Consider the following 25,227-nt stretch of genomic DNA (forward strand, 5'->3'; position numbering starts at 1 on the left):
GCGCCATCTGTTGTTGAAAATTGTAACTACTGTAATTTCGAAAGTTTGTCCGCCTGAAAATGTACTGTTGTCCCAAGCATATTGCAACAAACGGTGTATTTCTATCGCTGCTCGTTTAGTTTTTATTGCTGTTTCAAATATACCGGTCATTTTTGAAGAACCCTGTACTTTAAGAACATTATTGGTTCAAATGACTCTGAGCATTATGGTACTTAACATCTGAGGTCATCAGTCCCCTAGAACTTAGAACTACTTAAACCTAACTGACCTAAGGACATCACACACATCCATGCCCGGGGCAGGATTCGAACCTGCGACCGTAGCAGTCGCGCGGTTCCGGACTACAGCGCCTGGAACCGAAGAACATTATTAACGAATCTGTACCCTCATAGCAGATTCCCTTATTGTTGTAATAAACGTGAATGTTTCAAACGTGCACAATACAACCTTCCGGCGTAAAAAGAGCGCTGGTTGCCCCGTCAGCAACATGAGGTTCAAAAAATGATCCCCTCCAGTACATTCAAACTGGATCACTGACAGGACTCGATAGCTAAGGTGTGTTTTAATTGTTTATATTGTTTCTCCCTGGGACCAAATGTTATATAGTAACTCCACGACACCATGCTTCACCCCGTTGTGCAGTAAAACAATATTTTGTCTCACTTGAAAAATTGACATTCTGGAGCAAGGCTCCTTTTCCAACTCAACGATTCAAGTGATCTTTGTCTCACTTGTACGTTTTGTTTTCCCAATAGACATTTGAATACATATCGACAGTGTCTGCTGTATCTTTTGTGAACTGAGAAGGTTTGGACTGCTCTCATTTATTATTATCTTTGGAAGAAGTTAGTGAGAAAACTGCTATGACCCTTGGTAGTTAGCCGCACATACTGGATGGTAACGCCCGAAACCAGTCCGATAAAAAATATGACTGAATAAAACAACAATAATATAAGTCGAAAACTACGTGCCAAAAATAAGCGTCACCAAGGAATTTATAGTAACGTCTCCATTGAGTACTATAGTGTATCAACAACAACAATCGAGTAGGAAATTCCTGTTTACACGGACTCGCTCGACAGTACGAGGCGGAGTTCGCAGCGCGAAAACCCTCTGTGAAGCAGCCAGTGAAAACGGCGAACCGCAGTTGGTGCCGAGCCGGGTGTAACAGTGTGGAGGCGGCCGCCTCGCAGCCACTTGTCGTTTCCGGCGGCCGGGGACAGCTGGCAATAGACGGCGCCGCCGCCGCCGCGGCCAGGGCAGCCAATCAGCCGCGCCGCTCGCGTGGCCGCCGACTCGTGAGGGTTAACGGCGCGCCGGCCGTTGGCGCAGGCTCCATCGCCTGGAACTAATTCCTGAGGAGGGGCGCACGGCAGCCGCAACACAACGCTGACCAGACCTCCCCGCTGCGTCTCTCTGTGAGTCTTTGCTGTGCAGCCGTCTTCCTGACGCACTGTGCACCTGATTGCTAATTCACTGTGCCAAAACATTAATCACATTAAAAAAGTTTTGTTTCAGATAAATACTCAACGTAAGATTTTATAACGTACCATTTGCCAGCCGCGACCGTCGACATGATCTAGTCGCTATTTTGAGCAACAGCCCGTCGTTTCCGCTTTCGGCAGACGGAGACAACACTACCGCCTGGAGACAAGTGTCCGGTCTTTGGTTAATCTGGGTAAAGGATGGTTGCGTAGCTCGAATCGATGTGTGTCCCAAGGATGACCGACGTTTGCTGATATTGTCGGCAAGCGGCAGCACATTACGGCAGTACTCAGAGTGTTAACAGGAAATGGCCAGATGCCTACTTGCTGATCCGGAGACTGACTGGTAAAATAAATAGATGGAAAGGTTGGAGGCAGTCTAGGAGCGGATCATTACCGAAGGTATGTTTAGAGCACTCTGATGCAGAGGTGATGTGGAGTAATATTTCGAAAGTCTGTAGTGAAAATCAGTAAAATTATTCTCTCTGCGTTTCCTGAGGTGCGTTCCCATGTCCTGGCGTGCAAATGTTCTTTATCAGATTCCTGTTTACTATTTTGCCTTCAGCATCCTTTTGTGTGAGAGAAAGTTATTGTGTGTGTGTGTGTGTGTGTGTGTGTGTGTGTGTGTGTGTGTGTGTGTGTTGTGTTTAACACTATTTGCATTCGTAGAGAATGTAACTAAATTCCCTTTACAAACTTTGAGTACAGCTTTCCGACACCAAAACGAGAAAAAAAGTACAGTAAACAAGGACTCTAAAATTGGTACATTAATAGCTGCGAGCACTTGCTTAACTTCGCTACTGTTAAACATCTCTTCAATTGAACAAGTGCCCATAGCCCTTAAGATACTTCTTTTCGAGTCCATTTAGAACGGATTCCCTTTCTCATTTCAGTGCAAATAACCTGTCCTAAAACTCTATAAACAGAATATACCTATACCCTGTATGTGCAAAAATATGTGCTTCGCATGGTCTTCACTACTGCATGAACACAATTAGTGATCTTGTGTTGTTTGTAGAGGAGATGGTAGAAACCAGTTGGCGACGGTGTAGTCCAATCTAGTGGTCTGAAAGTAGTTATATGGCTACGTAGTACAGGTTGGTGGTGTAGAGGAAGTACCCTAGTGGGAGGTGTTATTAAACGAACGAAACGACGCGGGATTCTCGAAGTAAGTAACACAAAACAATTTCACTTTAATGATTTGTTTACACTGTTTATCAGTCGTTAATAGGTACAACTACAGTGAAATAGGCCGCTCTCACATTACGTCTTGGTTTCATAGCATCACTACCCGTAGGAATGTTTGCCAAAAGGGGCAATAAAAAGTGAAAACTAATGTATACAACAGCAATATCTATCTTAAAGTGAAGAGGATACTGATGATGAACCTTGCGTTTTGAAACCAGTAACGACGCTGTTTGAGTCAGTAACGTTACTGGAAGTGGATTTTTGATATTTTCTACTCGGCAAGCAACAACCTATACAGTTGCCTGTTTTCAAGTCGAAGTTTGCAATTTAGCGAGTATACACGGACCGCTTAGGAAGAGGCAGCCTAACAGAACTACAGCAGTTAGCTAGCTGGAGGCGTCATCTAAGAACGAAACGGACGTCGACGGTTGGTAGAAGTTAATAAATTGTGTTTTGCTCCAATGGAAATTTGAAGTGTGGAGTTATTGCGTATTATCCTTACCCTCGTTAGACAGTAATCTTATATTGTTTATAGAGGAGATTATAGACACCTGTTGGTGACTGTGCAGTCCAGTGATCATAAAGTAGTTAGATGGCTGCGGGGTACTGTTAGTGGTGTAGAGGGAGTGACTATTGTAATTCTAATGGAAGATATTATTAAACGAATGAAACGAAGTTGGCGATCTAGTACTAGATTCTGTTCGTTGCAGTGGAAACTTAGAATGCTTTTTTCACTTTAGGCTGTGATCCTGTTTATAGAGGAAATTGTCGGTGGGAGTTTCTAGAAAACTAACGCGGTTTAGGGACTCATGACGGTTTTAGTTTTATAATCTATTTTTCAGATCTGAGAATTTTTTCGAAGCTGTTGGATATTGCAGGTCATTTGCATATTGCAAGCGCCGACAAGTGCGGTAATTATCGCACCATCAGCTTAACAGCTCTTGCACACAAGTTGCTGACAAGTATAATACATATAAAAATGGAAACAATAGTTCAGGATGTTTAAATGTCGATCACTTTGGCTTTAAGAAAAGTGAAGGTGGCAGAGAGGCAATTCTTACATTGCGGTTGATAAGCAAGACAAAAGAAAAATCGAGTCTTGTTCATCGGATTTGTCGATCTGGATAAAGGGTTGGACTATGTCATATGGCCCAAGATAATGCAAATTGTGAGAAAAATAGGGGTAAGCTATAGAGAAAGACGACTAACGCAATTTTTTTTTCAAATAAAGGGGTGGCTGGAGACCGTGGCTGTTACATGAAATAAACAATTGATGGTGTACACCAACCAGTCACAAAACTGATTTAGGATGCTTCATTCAAAAAGTCCCGTTACCAGTTTCAAATTTTTCACAATTCATCATAGGTATTTTTACGCTTTCATCAAACAAATTGTACATTCGCTTCCTGGGAGCTACCATGGGATAATGAATAACACACAATTATAAACGTGTAACCAAAGTGGTTGCGCTACAGACCTGTGTTCGAATGCAACTTCGGAGATGTCCATTTGACGCGTTTGTTCTTGCAGTTTTCTATCAATGAAACCCATTCTGAAAATATAAATATCCCTGATAATGTGTTTCATTGCAAGAAAACTGTAAAACAAATGCGCTAGATGGACAGTTCGCGTAAGTTACATTAAAAAACAAGCTGTAACGCAACAGTGTACAGTTGAGAATTATTGTTTATCCTAGTACAAATCATAGGAAACCAATGTATAATTTTGATTTGATGAAAGCTTGAAGAAACAGTCTTACTTGAGGCAGTGGCAGAGTGTTGTGAGGTCTGATGAATTCCCATACTTTTTTCATCGCGCCGACCAGAGGGCAAGAATTCGTCGTCGTCCAGTGTAACAGCTCCTTGAATGATAGCGGTATCGAATCGCGGTCGGTCAACGCATTTTCAACCTAACTTTTAAACTAGCTCTCACGTCTCAATGCTAACCACCAGGACTGAGACAACCTGATGGTAGCTCCATTATGCTCTAGGGAATATCCACGAGGACATCCATGGGTCTAGTGGAGCTCGTACAAGGCGTCCTGGACGCCAAGGAGAATCGTACACTGGCTGCAGTGTACCTCTATATGGCGATCATGTTTACCGAAGGCAGAGGCATTTGTCAGAAGATAATGCGCCGCGTCACAAAGCCATGAGTGTGATGGGGTGGTTCGAGGAACACAGTGCCGAGTTTCAATTGATGTGCTAACCCCCCCCCCCCCCCCCACCACCACCACCACCAACTCACCAGATTCGATCTGAGCTCGATCGGACACACCTGAGATGTGCTGAAACATGGCGACAGAGCCAGAGCCATATCCCCCCCCCCCCCCCCCCGCCACGCTCAATCAGACCCCTAGAACTTAGAACTACTTAAACCTTACTAACCTAAGGCCATCACACACAACCATGCCATAGGCAGGATTCGAACCTGCGACCGTACTGGTGGCGCTGTGCCAGACTGTAGCGCCTAGAACCGCTCGGCCACAGCGGCCGACTACGGGTAAGAGGTGACTTGTGTGTACAGTTGTGTGTGGTGCCATATTCCTCCAGCGACCTACCAAGGCTTCATTGCTTTCATGGCACAACGCGTCGCCGCTGTTATGCGCTCTAAATATGAATATACGGCTATTAGATAGCCCCCCGCCCCGGGTTTTCTGTCTATATACACTCCCGGAAAAAATTAGTTCACCGGGAAAGGCAATGTCGATTTTGATCTGATGATGGCATGTGCCACCTTGGGGGATTGTAAACATACTGATAATGGTTTCAGTGTCGTCCGCGAACAGATCCAATAGTGGCATAGCTGCCAGATCGCCATCTGTGCCTACCCTTCAATAGAGAATGCTCGCAGCCAGGAGGCTCAGTGCGGTGCAAACGTGTTTGCTGTTTCTGGTGGAGACGCTAAACAGCACTCAGTACGTGCAGAATGTTGCTAGACCCGTTGTTACGCCATTGTTGAAACATGAAGGTTTTGTGTTGTCTCAACAGCCTAATGCTGGCCCTCACGCTGTCCATGAAAGTCAAAGTTCTCTGCAAGACGCCGTGCAGTTTTCCTGGCCAGCGCGATCTCCGGAGTTTTTTTTTCCATTGATGATGGGACGAGAAGTGAGTCGTGAGACTCGACAACCACCAGCTCTTACAGAACTACGTGAACAGGCCGGGCAGGCGTGGCACAACGTATCCTAAGACTGTACTCGTCATCTGAATGATCGATTGAATGCCAGACTGAGCGTCTCCATTGCTGCTCGTGGAGGATACTAATATGGGTGTTTCAGCATGAATTGATATCTGTTACTGCGGATTCGCTCGTGCTATTGGTCTATAAATGTAACAACATCGTGCAATCCTTATGAACTGTTGCAACATTAAAGCTTTAATGAATTGAGAACTTCTAAAAGAGTGTACTACCACCTTTTTCCTGCAGTTCATGATGGCTAACCTCAGAACTGCTAGAAGGATTTTGATACTATTTTCACTAATATATAGATTGATCATGACAATGGTTTGCGTTTATAGTTTATTAAAGCTACACCAAAGATGTCATTCGGCCTTAGGTACTTAGTATCGTGCCCAAAAGTTTATAATGATCGCGGATTGATTTAATGAATTTATTTCCTTTATTAACAAGCTTCTCTGTTAATCTCGTTTCTGGAGCGTTCAACTCTATACAGCTAACCGTGGCCGGCAGTTTCCAGTCGAGAATTTTTGTCACGGTGGAGAGAGTGCCCCGCGGAAAGCTGCAGTAATGAGCCTGCGCTGGAGGCACTTTGGCAGCGCGGCTGCGGCAGCGGCGGCTCTCTAGCGCCCCCTGGGGGGTAGGCCGACCCGGGCCACGTGGAGCGCCAGCGCCGCCCCGGGCAGGCTGCGCAACCCTTCAGCCGGCTCCCCCGGCGTCGTCATCTTTATATATCATTCCGGCCGTCATTTCATTTCACAGCGCATTAAGCAGGTTCTCTGCCGTAACGGGGGCGGCCGTCGGCGCCAGGTGCGGACGGGACGCGAGCGGGGGATGTTTAACAATGGGGGCCGCCTGCTGGCCGCGGGCTGTGCAGTTGTACGACGGCAGTGTACAGTATTAACTTGAAACGTTACTTCTGTATTTCGCTCGGAACATCTGTAGCGTCGCGAGAAATTCTGTTCACAGTCGTGGCTAGAACCCCTCACTCTTTGCGACGTGCACAATGCGAGACAAGTTACTCAAAGAATTGATTCGCATATATGTCTACAAATGTTTACTGGAGGAACCGGGTAACATCCCAGCGACACAGCGCTATTCATTACACTGCTCTAGATAAGGGTCACTTGACTCTCTGTGAACAGCGAGACAGCTTTAAAATTGTCAGCATACCCCTTTTCTTTGAGTCATAAGCCGTTTGCTGCGGCCCGCCACGACCTCATCTCCTGCATCAACCTTTTCATCTAAGAGTAACACTTGCACCTAAAGTGGATGCGTTCCTCTCTCTGTCTTATTCTGCAGTTTTTACCCTCATCAGCTCCGTCTAGTACCAAGGAAGTTATTTCCTGATGTCTTAACACATGTCATAAATTTTGTTCTTTCTGTGTGTTCCGCTGCTAACCTATCTGGCCACTTACACTGAGGTGATTGGGATCACGGGATAGCAAAATGCACATGTACATAAATCCACAGTATCGCCTATACAAAGTATAAAACGGCAGTGCACTGGCGGAACTGTTATTTCTACTCAGGTGATTCGGGTGAAAAGCTTTCTGACATGATTATGGCTGCACGACAGACTTTTACCGCGGAATTGTAGTCGGAGCCATGCACTTGCGATATACCATTTCGGAAATTATTAGGGAAATCAATATCCCGACAACTCTTGTGCCGAGAACACAAAATTTCAGGCGTTACCTGTCAGCATTTGGCATTGTAATGGCCGGCGGTCTTAACGACCGACAGCAGCAGCGTTTGCGTTAAGTTGTCAGCGCTACTACACAAGCAAGATTGCGTTGAATAACCGCTGAAATCAATGTGGTACGTACGACGAACGTATTAGTTAGCACAGTGCAGCGATATTTGGCGTTAATGATCTGTGGCAGCAGACGACCGAGGCGAGTGCCTTCGCACCTCTCCTAGGCTCACGACCATATCTGTTGGATCCTAGTCGTGTGGAGAACCGTGTCTGGTCAGATGAGTCTCGATTTCAGTTGGAGTTGATGTTAGGAATCGAGGATGGAGTAGATCCCCCATAGCCATGGACCTAAGTTGTCAAGAGGCACTGTACAAGTTGATGGTGGCTACATAATGATGTGGGATGAGTTTACATAGAATAGACTGGGTCCTCTGGTCCAATTGATGCTATCATTGACTGTAAATGGTTATTGTCGGCTACCTGCAGACCGTTAGCAGCATTTCAATGATGGAATTTTTACGGATGACAATGTGCCATACCAGCGAACCAAATTTGTTCGAAATTGTTTTGAAGAATATTCTGAACAGTTCGACCGAATAATCTGACCCAACGGGAATTCTGTCGAAAATCTGTGGGATATATTTGAGATTTAGTTTGTTCGCAAAATCCTGCACACTTCCATAACTATGGAAGGTTACAGAGGCATTACGGCTCAATATTTCGGCAGGGGACTTTCTGCGACTTGTTGAATCCATGCCAAATTGAGTTGCACTATGCCGGGCAACAGGAGTCCCGACACGATACTGCAAGGTACCCCATGACTTTCGTTAGCTCAGAGTAATTTTCAACACCCTCTTTCAGCACCACGTATGAAACGCTTTGATTCGATTCCTTTGCTGTTGCCTATGATTCACTGCCATACGATACTCCTGACATTTCTTTCTCATATTAAGGCCCTCTCTTCTCTTCACCCTCGAGCTTCAGTTTACTCCTCTGTTTTCTCTCGAGTTTGTTTTGCGGATAGTGTTAACTCCACATTAACATGATATTATGGCGTAGGCATAGGTTTACTGACGAGAAGCAGACCGATATGCATCTCATGTTTGGGTTCACTGAACGTAATAGAAGAGCCGAACGACGATGCAACACACAGCCATTCCAAACACATTTACTGTACTTTTGTGTCTGTACATAAGCGCGTTGCAGCGAATGCATATTACCGACATTTTCATTGGTGCGGATGGAACGTAAGTAGGTTAACAAACCGAATAAGCCATAATCATTTTATTATTTTGTAACGACCCACTGGAGGCGATGTGTCCCTTATTCCAAAATTCGCTAAAACATCCCTGAGTGACTTCCGAAATTCTTCCATAGACGTTGTGTGGAAAGCATTATTCGTGAAATAGCTAAGGAACGTCAAAGAAAGATTGCTGTTTACAATGAAGAAAGACACTGTCTCGGACCCACGATATGTTTCCTTATGATCTTATTCATTACTTCAAATGTGATGATGGTTCTTTGAGACATAATGACTTCATCAACGAAAGAATAATGTGATTTCTGTTGCCGATGTTTTCGGTATTGCATTAAACTACATCGCTTAAACTGCGATGTTTCTACGAAGCACCCCTCTCGCAATCTTTAGACGATCAGGTCAACATCTCTGCAATTCGTAGCGAAAGACATGTGACTTGCTTTCCAGTTCTCGTCTCAGTCTTCAGTGCAATACTGATAACATAGAACTACTTCCAGCTGCTCTCTCTGTCTCACAGGTGCAGATCATAAGGCACGGTGAATCCCTTGTACCAGGTCATCGATAGACTATATCGCGCAGGGTTTGAACGAATTTGTTAAAGAGGTAATAGACGAAATTTTCATGTATAATTTTTTTAATCCCCTTCGGTCTCTTCTAGTTACGAAGACATATGTCTCCACAGCTAAAATATCTAGAGTTTTATGTTTTTGTCTCTCCTCTGAATATAAATAGCCGGCCAGGGTGGCCAAGCGGCTCTAGGCGATACAGTCTGGAACCGCGCGACCGCTACGGTCGCAGGTACGAATCCTGCCTCGGGCATGGATGTGTGTGATGTCCTTAAGTTAGTAGTTAAGTCTAGGGGATTGATGACCTCAGAAGTTAAGTCCCATAGTGCTAAGAGCCATTTGAACCATTTTTTGAATATAAATATGGATATGTCACTGGATAACATTGTCCACTTATCTCTACAGCGGTCTATGCTGTTTGTAACTTACCTTTCTTTTATGTCGTGATCTGACTTAAGGATGTTCAGGGATTGTAGCTTGACAATTGAAATTTTGTTTCTATAGGTCTCGGTAGTTCACTGCGGAGAAGTATCATTTCTTTTCATGCCAGAACCGCTTAGTTTTCTTTTTCTGCACCCTTGTAACACAGCGATAAGTCGACGATATGGCAAGCCACTCTTGGCTTACCTTTCAGCAAGATAAAGCAGCCCACACACGGCGAGAGCTTTTACTGCTAGTATTCGTGCTCGCCAAAACTTTCTTGGACGGCAACCTGCCGGATCTCTCTCGTATTGAGAACGTTTACAGCATTATGGCCAGGGCCCTGCAACCATGGGGCATTTTGACTACCTTGAACACTTGGCACGATAACCCGCACGAGGGCATCCAACACACTATCAGTCAGTAACAAGCCGGATAACTGCTTGCATAAGGGCCAGAAGACCAACTGCTTATTGACTTGATCAATTTATGAAGCTCTTTCTCTTTAATAAATCACCTAATATTTCTGAAATCGAAATAATCCGTTTGTCTGTGCATGGACATTACATCTACCAATTTCCGTCCCATTGGGATTTCAGTGCTGCCTCATAGGATACAGGCACAAAAGGGTCTACATGGAAGCCAGAACTTGCCCTTGGATGGCTATCCTCCAACCGAGAGCTAGCTGATGCCGGCCGCCTCTGTGTCAGCGCGGAAGAGCACGCCGATGCCCCCTGGCCAGACGCGAATCACGCCGCTGCTCACCTGCAGGCAAAGAGGCTATATCACGCTCGATTACATATCGAAACAGCACACTGGCTAATAATATTCGAATGCACACTTTTGTGTTGAAAGTGCATTTTTATTCCTCCTCCTTCGTGTAATCATTTGTGAGTATGCTGTATGCTGTAGCGAAAAGCAGCGAGATGGCTCCTCTGAAGAATAAAGTAGTCACTTGTGCGTTCATTCATTACTTACATTTGCGAGAGAAATTTGTAGAGGAAATTCACAAACAAAAGGTGTTTATATGCGGGAAAGGTGCTACAACATATGTCTGTCAAGATCTCTAAGAACGGACGACAGTGTGATGAGCAACGCAAGGCTTATTGCAGAGGTGTTGTCCGGTAGGCGCATTACCGTACAAACAATTGTTCGAGACGTTGCCATTAGGGTAGGATCTGTGCACAAGAAGCCAAACGATGTACTGCACATGACAAAAGTGCCGGCCCGATGCCTCCCTCTTTCGGTAACTCACTTTCGAAGGGAGCAGCGCATGACATCGCCGGCTACATTGTGAAAATGTTTAAGGAGATCGAAGACCAGTTCTTGAGCCATCTGGTTGATCTTGGTTTAATCATTACCTCTTAGAAACGAAGTAAAGCAGTGAACTATGGAAACACTTGGATTCTACACTATCGAAGTTGGTGAAGCAGCAGTTCTCCATGTCTGTATGTGTTTTGAAAGGGTGAAGCTAACTAAGGACAGATGTTTGTGGCATCAAAATAATCTGTTCTGTCTACCGTCTGAGATCAAACAGCAGAAAAGATGTACGACTCTTGGACTGACAAGAAAGCCGTCAAGCCGCAGGAGGCACTGAAGCTGTGACGCCAAGCTATGAAAGCTGTTTGGCGCCCTGCGACAGCTTCCGGTTTCACCACTACGTGGACAGCATTTCACCAAAGGACTTCTTCGATCGCAGCATACGAAAGGTGTACGTTTCTGGGGTTAGAAACCTTTGCTTTGCTTTGCTTTAAATTAGTTGGCAACTGACGACGTCTTTGCGACCGGCACTGTTTGCAAGCAGCAGTCACAGACTCCGCTTCCTGCGCCGACGTAAATTCACTTTAGAACAGTCACAAAAATTACATTAAAAATCTACATTTCACATACAGATCTCTATAGTATTTCTAAATATGTCCAACACAGGTTCCTAACATAAATTAGGACCAGAGCTACGTACCTTTCTTTTTTTTCTTTTTTGAATCTGGTGAAATTTTCGCGTCCTACAGTGTATCGTCTTATATCTAAAAAACTTTTGAAGCGACTGCAATATTTAACTTCCGCTTTTATTGGCAATATACCTCCCTCGACAAAGGATTCCAAAGTTGCTTATCGCTTTTTGTTTGCTACTTAAAGACATTTACGCGGTGTTCTCGCTATTTATGAATATTTATATTGCAGTACATAGAACATATAGTCTTCCTCCTACAAAAATCAAGTAAATATTATAAAATTAACGTATGGTGTAGATCTGCATAGTATCCCTAAGTAAATTATTTCATCAAAAAAATCCCGATACGCCTATGTAAAGCGGAACTGAGTACTAGAGGTCATGAGCGGCGGTTCTGCCATTATAAAAAGAAGGTGGGGAGAGTTTTTTTGTCATTAGAGAAGCTGTATCAGCGGAATTAGACTGAGAACCCCTCACTGACTTAGAACGTAAAATAATTAACTGAGTAACAAATTCCTTCTGCTCTAGTCGATGCTTGTGATTGTGAAGTGGAAATGCAGAGGAACAATCACAGCTAAGCCAAGACCAAGAATATATGTACCGACTGACAGACGGTCGAACACTGCGAAGCGACGCGGTTAAAAATAGCACTAAATCACCAGAAAAAATCACTCGTGAGTTCTAAAGTGCTACCAGACATCCAGCTACCACAACTACTGTGTGCTGCGAATTAAAATGAATGTTGCATACTGCTCAAGTGACTGCTCAGAAACTGCACATTCTTGTAGTAAACCCGATGCGACGCGTGAGACGGTGTAACCATGAACACATCTGGACTGTGGAGAACTGGAAACTAGTGATTTGGGGTGTTGAATCACTGTGTACACTACGGAAATCCGATAGAAGAATTTGGGTGTTTTTCATGGTCAGGGTGTGGCCCCCTTGTTGCACTTAAGAAAGGAGTCAATGCTGAAGGTTACGAACACAATTTGTACCATTGTGTGCTGCTTACAGTGGTCTGTAGGCAGTGACTGACTGTATGAGCATGACAAAGCACCCAGTCAGCATCTTCGATATAATAGTTTGTGGCCATAACATTCCTGAAATTGAACGGCGTGCCGGAAGGGCCGACCTGAACCAAATGAAAAACCTTCGGGATGAATCAGAACGACGACTTCGCTCCAGACCCCAGCGCCTAACATTTCTTGCACAGACATTCGGACACCTCATTGAAAATGTCCCCAGCAGATCTCAAGCCTTCAGAAGTGGCGAAGATTGAACACACCTCATATTAATGTCATTTATAGGATACTCCAAATAGTACATCACAAATTTACTCTTGGTATTAATTAGAGGCACAGTTACGTTTTTCCTCGTGACAAGCAAAATTGATGTTCTCCGAAAAGTTTTATTTGAGAACAGGCAGGCTGAATACCTCGCGCAGCATGAGCAGCATCAGAAAAGAAACCGACAGTGGCCGGCTGGCACTGTAGTTCTGCTGGCGGAAAAAGTCCGTTTGCAAGCGGTCAAATACGAACTAATTTAAAACAGACTTAGCAGACATACCTGTGGAATTTTTCAATTTTGTACAGTGACTTTTTTTATTTGACATAGAAGACTGAGCCTTGTCTTTTATGTTCCAGGTGACTGGCGGAGGTGCTTACGATGTAAGTACCGCAGCCACCGCTGTAGAGCGCGCTGCCCCTGGACTGCCCGCGCAGCTGCCGGCTTAGCGTGGCGTGAAGCGCTGAGCGTCTGCTCTCCTCGCCTCTCGTCTACGACGGCCCCCGCTCCGGACAAGTTTATTAACCCATTCAGGCTGGCCGTCCCCTTGTTCGGCGCGAGCATTATCTTAAATTAACGCCCTCAAACTCCGCGTGACAAAGCGCCCCCCCCCCCCCCCCCCACCCCCAGCCTTCAACTGCCGTTCACGCGTTTCCGCGGGATTTCATTTCGACTTCCCTCCCTTTCTCTCCTCCCCCGCCGCCATCCGGCACCGGACCCTAATGCACGGGTGCTCCTCGCTCTGCCGTTGGGACAAACGTAGTTTACACCCTTCCGGCTGGACACCGCCGGCATTAAAATATCGGAAATGCCATTAAACCCGCGCGAGTAATGCGGGGAGATTTCATTGTGACGTCACTGAAATTCTCACTGTGAAATCAAATCGCTCCCTCAACTCCCTCCCTCGCTCTTTTTCTGTTTTTTACACCCCTTCCAGGTTTCCTGCCCGGTTGAGTACCACCTCTCTCGGTTCGGTGTCATTTGTTTAGCGCGCTCAACCGCCACCACAGATAGAGAGAGAGAGAGAGAGAGAGAGAGAGAGAGAGAGAGAGCGGGCGAAGGCGGTAGAGGGTAGGGGGAGACGGTCCTTTGAGTATTTTGCTGTGATCCGGTAACAGGATGGAAAAGCAGAGTACATGGTGAGCTTCACCCCAAGTGACTCTCCATTACGAGCCAGTCGTTTAACAATATCGACAGCTCCAATGATTGTGTAAAAATGAAACAAAAAAGCCTGTACCAGACCTTTCACTCAGTCACGACTGGAGTAAGATCAGACGAGTATATGTGTGGAGGAATAAAGTGAGACAATGACACACTCTCGACAGTAGATTTCTAAATTGTAATATTAGATTTATTGGTAAAGTAACGGAAATTAACAATACATCCAGAATAACATCGTTCATGAATCTCTTGTACAGCTTGTCCGACAATATCGCTAATTTCAAATTGCCATGAGATGTAGATTTATTTTTTCCGCCCCCACATTTTTTGGATTATATCCCAAGATTGATCCGCTAAGCTTATTTTCTGCAGTTGTCGAGTGAAATTTGTGTTGATCTTTTTCCTTAAATAAACACTTTAGGCCATTCGCCTGATCACATAAACCTTCATTTCTTGTTAGTCATCAGTCTTCTGACTGACTTGAGTAGTCCGCCACGAACTCCCCTCCCGTGCCAGCCTCTTCGTCTCCGAGTAGCACCTGCTGCCTACGCCCTCAATTATTTGCTGGACGCACTCCAATCTCTGTCTTCGCCCAGGGTTTTTACCCTCTACACCTCCCTCTAGTACCATGGTAGTTATTCCTCGATGTCTTAGCAGATGTTCTACCACCCTGACTGTCAGTGTTTTCCTTTCCGATTCCGCGCAAAAACTCCCCATACCGTACCGTATCAGTCCACCTAAGTTTCAACATTCGTCTGTAGCACCATATTTTAAATTTATACTCTTCTGCTCCAGTATTCCCCACAGTCGATCTTTCACTAGCACACAATGCTGTGCTCCAGATGTGAATTCTCAGAAATTTCTTCCACGAATTAAGACCTATGATTGATACTAGTAGATTTCTCTAGGCCAGGAACGCCCATTTTGCAAGTACTGGTCTACTTTTGATGTCCTCCTTGCTCCTACAATCATTGTTTATTTTCTGCCTACGTAGCAGAATTCCTTAACTTCATCTCTTTATGACCACAATCCTGATGTAGAATTTCTCGCTGTTTCAATCTCGCTACTTCAGATTACTTCCATCTGTCTCCGATTTACTCTCAATCCAGAGTCTCCAGTCATTAGAATGTTCATTCTATTCACTATCACTGAAGACAGCACTGTCATCATCAGGTCGTATCATTGATATCATTTCACCTTGACATTTATGCTGCCCTTGAATCTTTCTTTTATTTCCATCATTACTTCTTTGCTGTAGAGATTGAACATTAGCAGCTAACATCTATGTCTTACACACTTTTTTACTCCGAACACTTCGTTCTTGGTCTTCCAACCTTATCATTCCCTCTTGGCTCTTGTAGATATTGTCTGTTACCCGTCTCTGCCTAAAGCTTATTCCTATTTTCCTCATAATTTCTAAAATATTGCACCATTCGATGAGAGAGAGATGAATTCGTGGTGGGCCACATCAGATGAGAAGATAAAAAAACTGTTTTCCACTTTATGATGATTCACGGAAACATCGACGGAGATGTAGAAACGTTGCAGCAGTAAAATTCCCGTGTTCACTGTAGTGTGAGACGTGCAGCCGGGTCATCGAAGCGACGTTAACACCTGCAGCTGGCGCGGCTGGTGACATGTCAGCGTGAGCGTGCACCGTGCTGTGAAGCGAACGCATTACCTCTGCGCTTCGCCTCGCCGTTCTGAACACGTGAGCACTTCGACAATGCGGAAAGCGCACGGCAAGCCAACGACAGGAGAACGGTTGCGGTCCGCGACGCGTTACATGAATTCAGATATATGCTGAGAAACGGGAAATCGTGGTTGCTCAAACACTTTTATTCCATGTGTTATTGTGAAAATTTCGTAAATTTCGATGTTACAGTGCTATTAATCTCACAGAGAACAGGGTGACTCATTGCCTATTGTCACCTAGAATAACTCCCAAAGTATGATAGGAGCTGATAAGTCTGTTGGACAAATGTTGCATGGGACAACGGGGGCCATAATATGCTGATGGTTTCTTGTTGCTAGGTGGAGTAGCGACAGAGATATGGGCAACTTTGTTTCTTTAAATGGGATGCTATAGTTTGGTACTTATTTTCTGATAGCGGTTATCGAGACGAATCCAATTATATGTAACAGTAAGGTCTTTGAAGGTCAACGAAGAGCAAAAAAGTGGCATGAACGTCCATTTACAGAAGGTGTTCGAAGTGGTGACCTCTGGTATCAATGCAGCGCTGCAATCTTCTTATCATGGATTGCGTGGTATTCCTTATTGCATAGGTACTTATCGAAGCACATGCTCCGACAATTCTCCCTCGTATATCGTGAAAATAGTAAATATTCGCCGAATATGGCGTATCAAATGTTCACATGTGTGCGAAATCTTAAGGGACTTAACTGCTAAGATCATCAGTCCCTAAGCTTACACACTACTTAACCTAAATTATCCTAAGGACAAACACATACACCCATGCCCGAGGGAGGACTCGAACCTCCGCCGAGACCAGCCGCTATGGCGTATCCATCTAACGTGCCGGTGACATGTAAATACCATTCGGCGGTTTCGCAATACAACAATAATAGGAACAGTAAGACAAGTATCGGCGATTCAAGCAAATGTGAATGATGTATTCTTTCGAAGAACTAGTCGATAAGCTTCTCATTTACGAAGAAAGCCAACGAAATTCAGTGAGAGCTAGAGACTTATACGCTGAAAGATATCCTCAACATACTCACCCTACACGTCGTACATTTAAATATGTGTGTGATAAACTGAGTACAACTGGATGTTAGACGCATCGGAAACGTAGCCGGCAAAGGAAAGTTACTAAGGAGGAAACGGAAATTTTTACTCTCGCCACTGTTGTTCGAGACCCTTGTGTTAGTTCGCGTTAAATCGTAAGGGAATCTGGCATGAGCCAAAGGAGAGTTGTTCGTGTTCTGATTCGCCATAAACATCATTCTTACCATATCAGTCGCCACCAAGAATTAATTGCAACGGATTGTATGCGTCGCTTGAATTCTGCCGATGGGCTCAGCTTCAGATTCAGAGGGATGACAAATATATTAATTTGATTTTATTCGGTAACGAGGCTACATTCATTCGAACCGTGGAAATGCAAATTTGCATAACATGCAATATTGAGCAACTGAAAATCAATGTTGGCTGCGGCAAATTGCACACCAAAAACCGTGGTCAGTGAATGTATGGTGTGGTATTCAGGTGTACATAATTATAGGCCCGTGTTTCATCAAAGGTAATATTAATAGTAGGAAGTACACCAGATTCCTGCAAGAAACATTAGGTCTCTTGTGGAAGAAATACCCTTAGGAACAAGGAACAGAATGCGGTATCAACACGATGTGTGTCGGGCACGTTTTTCGCTGATGGCTAGAAATGAGTTGCACAGACAATTCCCAAATCGTTGGATTTGACGTGGAGGAGTTGTTTCGTGGCCGGCTTGTTCGCCAAAATTAACGCCTCTGGATTTTTCTTGTGGGTTTTCGTAAAAGACATTGTTTATAAAGACTTTCCAACTGCACCTGAAGATATGCGAGAGAGAATTTTCAGAGCATGTGTGTCGAAAAATGTCGATGTGATAGGAAATACCGCTCAATCCATGATAGAGGATTGCAGCACTGCATTGATACCACTGGTCAACACTTCGAACACCTTCCGTAAATGGACGTTCATGCCACCTTTGTGACCTTCGTTGACCTTGAAAGGCCTTACTGTTACACATCATTGGATTAGTCTCGATAGCCGCTATCAGAAAATAAGTACCAAACTATAGCATTCCATTTAAAAAAACTAGTTGACCTTCATATCTGCGTAGCGACCCCACGTAGCAACAAAAAACCAACATTATATTATGGTCACCGTTGTGCCATGTAACATTGGTCCCACAAACTTTTCAGCTGTTATCATTCTTTCGGTGTTATTCTAGGTTGCAATAGTTTGCGACGCACCCTGTAGTGTGGTAGTATCTAGAATGAATCTTTCAGTCTCCAGTGTAGTGTACTTTCTGACATATCTGGGTGCTTTCCCATTGGTTTATTGGGTGAAAAATGGCTTTCGAACACGTGTAAAATGCCATAGTGACGAATATACTGCGTACTTCACCACCAGGTATCAAAATAGTCTGAGGAGAGACAGAACAGGCTGCAACATTGCACGTGGAGTACCAGAATGTTGCGTTTGGCAGCTCTCCCCTTCCCCTTCCCTGTCGGTCAATGTTTTCGATTTATGAGCAAAGAGATTTCCCGAAAATTTCTTTAAGTGTTGCATTAGTCCCGGACGCTAGTGAAACTCCCAACAGGGCTGAAGACATTGTTTACAAGTTACTGAGCACGTCCTTTTCGCCACACTTTTTGGCCGCTAGTAACAATAGTCCATTTGTTGTTAAAACATTAGTTATTTACGCGTTTCGTACATAGCCCATCCTGAGAACGTGAGATGATTAAAATGTTAAGATTGAATCATGCATCACGATAATCTGTACCAATTTTTTTTTTTTTTTGTCTGATACTCAGTTGATGGGCTACGTCCTAGAGGCATAAATGGCTGAACAATAAGTTGTAAGTTGTTGATAGAGTCCGGAAAATTGTGAAAAGCCATGCTCAGTATTCTTGTGCGCCCTTATGTCGCCCTTAAACAACGTTTACAAGTTAGCTGTGGAGTTCCGAAGAACTGTTAAAAATAATGAATGAAATTAGCGAACCTTATGCTTTCGACATAGCGTAAAACATAAATTTTAACAGCAGGGCAAGAAAAGGACCAGGACAGACTGCATTCGGAACTGAAGTGTTTGAATATGTAACAATCTGAGCATTCGAATTACTTAACATACGCCGTGGCATGATAGAATCCGTATCAGATTTGTCAGTTCTAAGAAACAGGGCACCGTCAGCAAAGTGTGGCCATAGCGACAGACCAGAAGTTAAAGAGCTAGGAGTTAGGAGCTATTACTATTCCAAAATACGAAAGCCGTGTTTTCTGAGGTTACGGAGGGATTCTTCTTATTTAGGATAAAACTGTAATTGATGACCACCAGGTAGTTGTTCTGGACAGTCTGAATGAATAAGAAAAGTGCTATCTTGGGACAATGTATGCACATTTCGGTTAAAATAACAGTCTAGATCCTGTTCTATTCCCGGCGGGGTCAGGGATTTTCACCTGCCTCGAGATGACTGGATGTTCGTGTTGTCTTCATCATTTCATCATCATTCATGAATGTGGCGAGTTTGGAGTGAGCACAGGTTGGGAATTTGTCCGGGCGCTGATAACCGAGCAATTCAGCGAACCACAAACCAGACATCATCGTCATCAACAGTCTAGATCACTATCATTTTTATTTATTATGACCGGTTTCGACTAAATCTTCAGAATGTGAGCTACCACGACAACAGCCGAGGAGCGGCCAGCACGAGCCACACGGCGTTCACATTCTGAAGACAACTTTCAATTTATAGTCGAAACGGGTATTCATAAATAAAAATCATTTGGATCTAGACTGTTACTTTAACCATATTCCAACATCAAATCCCTGTCCTCCTACGGCAATACGTGGTCTAAATTTATGTATAATCAAAGCATATACACGCAAATATGCTTTGAAAATGAATGAACAGGGATATTTTAATTTTTAATAGTTTTAACATTCATTATATCGCCAAATGTTGCTGGAAAACGTTTTCAGTCTGTTAACGAGAATGGGCATCCGTATGTGGTTATTTTGCAGACGTCTTAGAATTACCCATCAGGTATGAAGCCAAACACCGGGCAATGTTGACTGATTGACCTAAAGGTACTCACTGGAGCTTCCCTTCCGTCTCATCCTCGGTGATTGGGTGCCGCGGATGCGGCCAGGGTACGACAAGTGCGAACAAGTTACGGAACGTTTACTCAAAAAAGATTAATTGGCGGGCCCGTATGTTACAAGGCGCTGTTAAAAATCGTATAAAATAAGTATCAACGCACCAGCCAGAATGAGTACTAACTGTCACTACACCCCTGCCACTAAAAAATGGCTGGTAGCAATCTAACTACATTCAGAGTAATACTGAGATCCCAAGAGAAGACTCTAAAACATACGCTTATAACAGTTCAGACACAATCTTTGGCTGGATCATCACAGCTTCCATTGGCAACAGTCACAAAGACAAAAAGGGCTAAAGTTCAAAATCAATTGGTAATAATCAAAACGCATCACTTGAAGGTTCTACGTCAGCACATGGCATTTATTCCCTTCAGTTAAATTCGTTCATTAAACACCACCGCCGGCTACCTAATGCATCTTCCTACCTAGAAAGTGTACGCTCACTAAATCGTAGGATTCGCCTGGAGAAATGGAAGGTGGCTGAACGAGATTCCAAGCCCATTTATGAAAAGTAACTTAATGGAACACGAAGAATCACTGATTCCCGACAGCCAAAATCAAAATCAATTCCAGACAACTACTCCGTTACAGAGGATACTCTATTCGCATCCTACGACCACAATTACCGCTAGCCAACTACTTCGATTTCTCGAGCTTACGAAATTCTTTTGCAACCAGTCCTCTCAGTCAGACTAAGAAACAAAATGCAGCAGTTTCATTAGCCGTTTTCAGTTTACGCTAATAACACTTTTCCGCACAGTACTGCCTCTGACCAGGACTTGTCAGTTACTTCCAAGTGGTCACGAAAACTTCTATATTTACGTGACTAATCTACAATTCACATTAAGTGTTTGAAAGAGGGTGCAATAGAACTACTGTCAAATAGTTCCTCGACCATTCCATTCTTAAAGGGAATTTGGGAAAAATAAGCACATAAGACTTTTCGTGAGAATTCTGATTTCTCTTTTTTTATATATGACGATGGTTATTCTTCCCCATGAAGGCGTAAGTGTATAAAATGTATTGGAACAGAAAGTTGCCAAATGAAGTATGGTGAAAATTCCAACTCCGTTGTCATATTCGTGGCACTCTCTCCCCTTTTTAACTGTAACGCAAAACGAGTTACCCTTCTTTTTAAATTTTTCGATTTTGTCCGACAATCCTATCTGGTAAGGATACAATATTGCACAGCAGTACTCTAGGAGAAGACGGACAAATGTCATGTAGGCTGTTCCTTTAGTAGATTTTTTCCACCTTCTTGGTGTTCTGCCAATACAACGCAAGTCTTTGGTACACCTTCCCTAAAACATCTTCATTGTATTGGTTCCAGTTTAAGCTGTTTTTACTTGTAATCCCTATTAATTTAGTCAAATCGAAAAACTTTTAAATTTTTATGGTTTGTCGTGTAACCGGAACATAACTGAAAGTTTTTAGAAGTTATGTGAGCACTTCACACTTTTCATTGTTTAGGGCCAGTTTCATGTTTCATACCACGCAGGTATCTTGCGTAAGTCATTCCGCAGTTCATTTGATCTTTTGATGTCATTACTAGACGGTAAATGACAATACCATCAGCAAACATTCTAAGAAGGCTCCGAAGGTTGTCTCCTAAATCATTCGTAATTATTAAAAACATTAGAGGGCTTATAACTGTCCCTCAGGACACCACGTATATCACTTCACAAATTGACTTCCCGTCAGTAACTACGAAATGTAGCCTTCATGACTACTAATCCAGTCGCACAACTCAGACAGTACCGATACGGTACTCATAGGGGCACAGTTTAATTAGAAGATTATGAGGAACGGCGCCAAAGCCTCCTGTAAATCTATAAATCATTCCATATGTTGGTAGCACTCATTGCTATGTGTGAATAAAGATCTAGTTCAGACATTTACTTACTTCGTGATGCTTATGTCTCAATGGATCGTTTTATTTCTTAATGTTGGAACAAAGTACGCGTGCCACAATGCTATTGGCATCACGCGTGGGCAAAACACTCGCTCCTAAGCAGCATCGCTGGTCTCGACGACAGTCAGTTTAGAAAGATTATGGAAAGATTGACTCACTACGAACGAAAGCCATCATCTCCCAGACACTGGGAACTCAGGCGTCCACAGACAAGCTCACAAGCGCTACCGGAATGAGACGTGCAGCAGCTAAACATGTCGTCAGAGTAACTGGTCACTTGCCGTTCGAAAATTATTATTTATTTACGCGTTTCGACCACAGCTCAGCATCAAAAAGAATAGTCTTCAAACAGAGTAAGCTATCACACGTATCATCCGTCAGCAACCAACGATATATTTTAGCGGCATACTAGGCATTGATTTAAGTCTCTTCAAGTTTAAATCGTGATAACAGGCTTCTTGCGCGACTTCATATTGCACCTTATGTCGATACGAATTATCAGTTGTTTTTTCTCTGTCTACTAAGACCGGAGACAAAGAGCGCCGCTGCCATTAGCCCGTTTTGCCAGAGGCCAGGTGTGGGAGCGGATGGCCCCAGAGGTCGTACTCATTAGCCCGGCGGCTATTCAGAGCAGCGCCGTCTGAAGCCAACGAGCCTGATTGCGGCTCAACTCTGACACAGACATCGGACACCGGCCGCCGAGACCGCCTTGGACAGCCAGCCGCCATTCACCTCTGATGCCGGCTTGCCTCACAAGGGAACCTTCCCATGCCACCCCCCTCAGATTTAGTTATAAGTTGGCACAGTGGATAGGCAAAAAAAAACTGAACACAGATCAATCGAGAAAACAGGAAATAAGCAAAATATACAAACTGAGTAGTCCACACGAGAGATAGGCATCATCAGGGACAGTGTAGGCTCAGAAGCGCCGTGGTCCCGTGGTTACCGTGAGCAGCTGAGGAACTGGAGGTCTTTGGTTCAAGTCTTCCCTCGAGTAAAAAGGTTTACTTTCTTTATTTTCGCAAAGTTATGATCTGTCCGTTCGTTCACTGACGTCTCTGTTCACTGTAATAAGTTTAGTGTCTGTTTTGCGACCGCACCGCAAAACCGTGCGATTATTAGACGAAAGGACGTGCATCTCCAATGGGAACCGAAAACATTTGATCGCAAGGTCATAGGTCAACCGAATCCTCCACAGGGAAACACGTCTGATATATTCCATACGGCATGTACACTTGGCGAATGGATAAAAAGATTCTTCTACCTTGCCCGATTTAGGTTTTCTTGTGGATGTGATAATCACTCCCAAAAAAGTGATGAAAACAAGAGTTTGTCACATAAACTGCAACGTGAATTGTTTGAAAATAAAAAATTAAACTTTTCACCCAAGGGAAGACTTGAACCAAGAACCTCTCACTTCGCGGCTGCTCGCGCTAACCACAGGACTACGGCGCTCCTGCGCCAACACAATCTTTTCTTATTTTTCTCGTAGTTCCACACAACATCTTCCTATTTTCTCGATTGATCTGTGTTCAGTTTTTCAAGGGCTATCCACTGTGCCAACTTATAACTAAATCTGAGGGGGTGTGATGGGGAGGTTCCCTTGTCAACAGGTTCTGTTGCTCAGAACCCGAGCGCCGTACCCACAGATATAACGTTATACCTCCTCCTCCATGTCTATTCTCTGCCGCTTATGATGAACCGTGGAGGATACTTCTGGTACCACTGTGTTTTCTCCCCCTTCCCTGTTCCAGAAACAAAAGGTCATAGACCGATTAGCGAAATCCCTTTGCATTAGCTCTAATTTCTACAGGGTGTTCGGAAACCGCAGTTACGAACTTCTAGGACTTGTAGAGGGGAGTGAGTACATAATGTTTCGATTAACTTCTGCTTGAGGAATTGAATTATGGCGTGACGCAGTAAAATTACTAGGTAACAAATCGAAAGTAAACATAACTAAACCTCTATTTATTTTGTTTGTATTAACACTTTTGTTTGCATTAACACTTAAACATTACGTGTTCACATTATTCCAAAACAAAAAAGAACCCTGCAGACTGTACATGCAGAACAGTGCTGATGCATTACAAGGGCGGCTCGATGTGGCTACCGCCAACTTAGTTACAGACACTGTGCTTACGAAGCATTTTTTGGTAGGTAGTCTCCATCCCAACTAGTGTCTCTTCAGTTTCTAGTGCAGCGGCTAGAACTAATGCCAGCAGACCTTGCTTCCTCTATCTCAACAGGACTCTTGTAAATTAAACTTTGCACATGACTTACAAGAGGTAGTCCACGTTATCCTGTCTACCTTATTCTGTACCAAGATAAGCAACTCTGAGACTTTTCTCTTTCCATTAGCCGACGTGGGCGCTTTACGCATCTGAACTGAAACCGTCGTAGAGAGGAAACGGTACGTTTCCAGTCATGGGTTCCTATTCAAAATATTCCCTCTACAGGTCCAAGACGTTTGTAACGGGAATTTCCGAACACCTTGTATAATTTTTCGTGGTTATTCTCGAGAATCATCTGAGAGAACGTAATGTGTTGCTCGAAACTTCTTGGAACGTACGCTCTCCGAATTTCAAGAGTAAACTTACCTGTGATTCGTAACGCATCCTTCGTAAGATCTGCCGATGGTGTTTGTTGAGCATCTCTAATGCTGTCACAGTGGCTAAAGGATCCCGTGACGAAACGCGCCGTTGTTTATTAGATCTCTATTCCTATTAATCCAATCTGGTAAGGTCCGAGACTGTTGGTTAATGCTCAAGAATAAATTGAACAAGGCCTCTTCTTTTGTTAACTTTCTCTTTATTCCCATTGCTTCAGACCAAATTATTTACATGTTCTCAAGTTATTCATCTGAACCGTATTAAAAAAGATGTTACGTTGTGATCTATGTCTTCCAGTCTCTGTAGCAATGGTTTCGTCTCTGCAAAACCGTACGTCATCCATAACCTGCTTTAAACAACCTAGTCTTAACTTCACTTAAACTTCCGGGCTGACAGGCAGTCCGCCACTTTACCTCGGAGGATGTCTCCCGCAGTCGGAAACAAACGCCAGGGGAGAGTTTTACACATCGACCACGGTTATCAGCCCGGAGGTTTTAAGTGTAGTCAATACCGGCTGTGGAAGCATGCATTGTATGATTAATTTTTATCTTTTCCTACAATCATTACATATTTCTGGACGCGTTATCACTTTTTAATCTCTTCTGATAAGGGTTCTGCATAGACTTCATCCTC

The 25,227-nt window shown here is 43.8% G+C and overlaps 1 protein-coding gene across 7 annotated transcripts in view; it reads left to right on the forward strand.

Annotated features, from left to right (window-relative positions):
• Positions 1-25,227, forward strand: part of LOC126351455 (leucine-rich repeat and immunoglobulin-like domain containing-NOGO receptor-interacting protein 4) — a 2,189,427-nt gene that overhangs the window by 1,651,885 nt on the left and 512,315 nt on the right. For all 7 annotated transcript variants that reach the window (XM_050002606.1, XM_050002610.1, XM_050002605.1 and 4 more), the window contains one exon: positions 13,387-13,410. The gene's annotated coding sequence lies outside the window, so the exon portion shown is untranslated. The remainder of the gene's footprint in view (positions 1-13,386; positions 13,411-25,227) is intronic.

This window comes from Schistocerca gregaria, chromosome 1, assembly GCF_023897955.1.
Source record: "Schistocerca gregaria isolate iqSchGreg1 chromosome 1, iqSchGreg1.2, whole genome shotgun sequence".
NCBI lineage: Eukaryota > Metazoa > Arthropoda > Insecta > Orthoptera > Acrididae > Schistocerca > Schistocerca gregaria.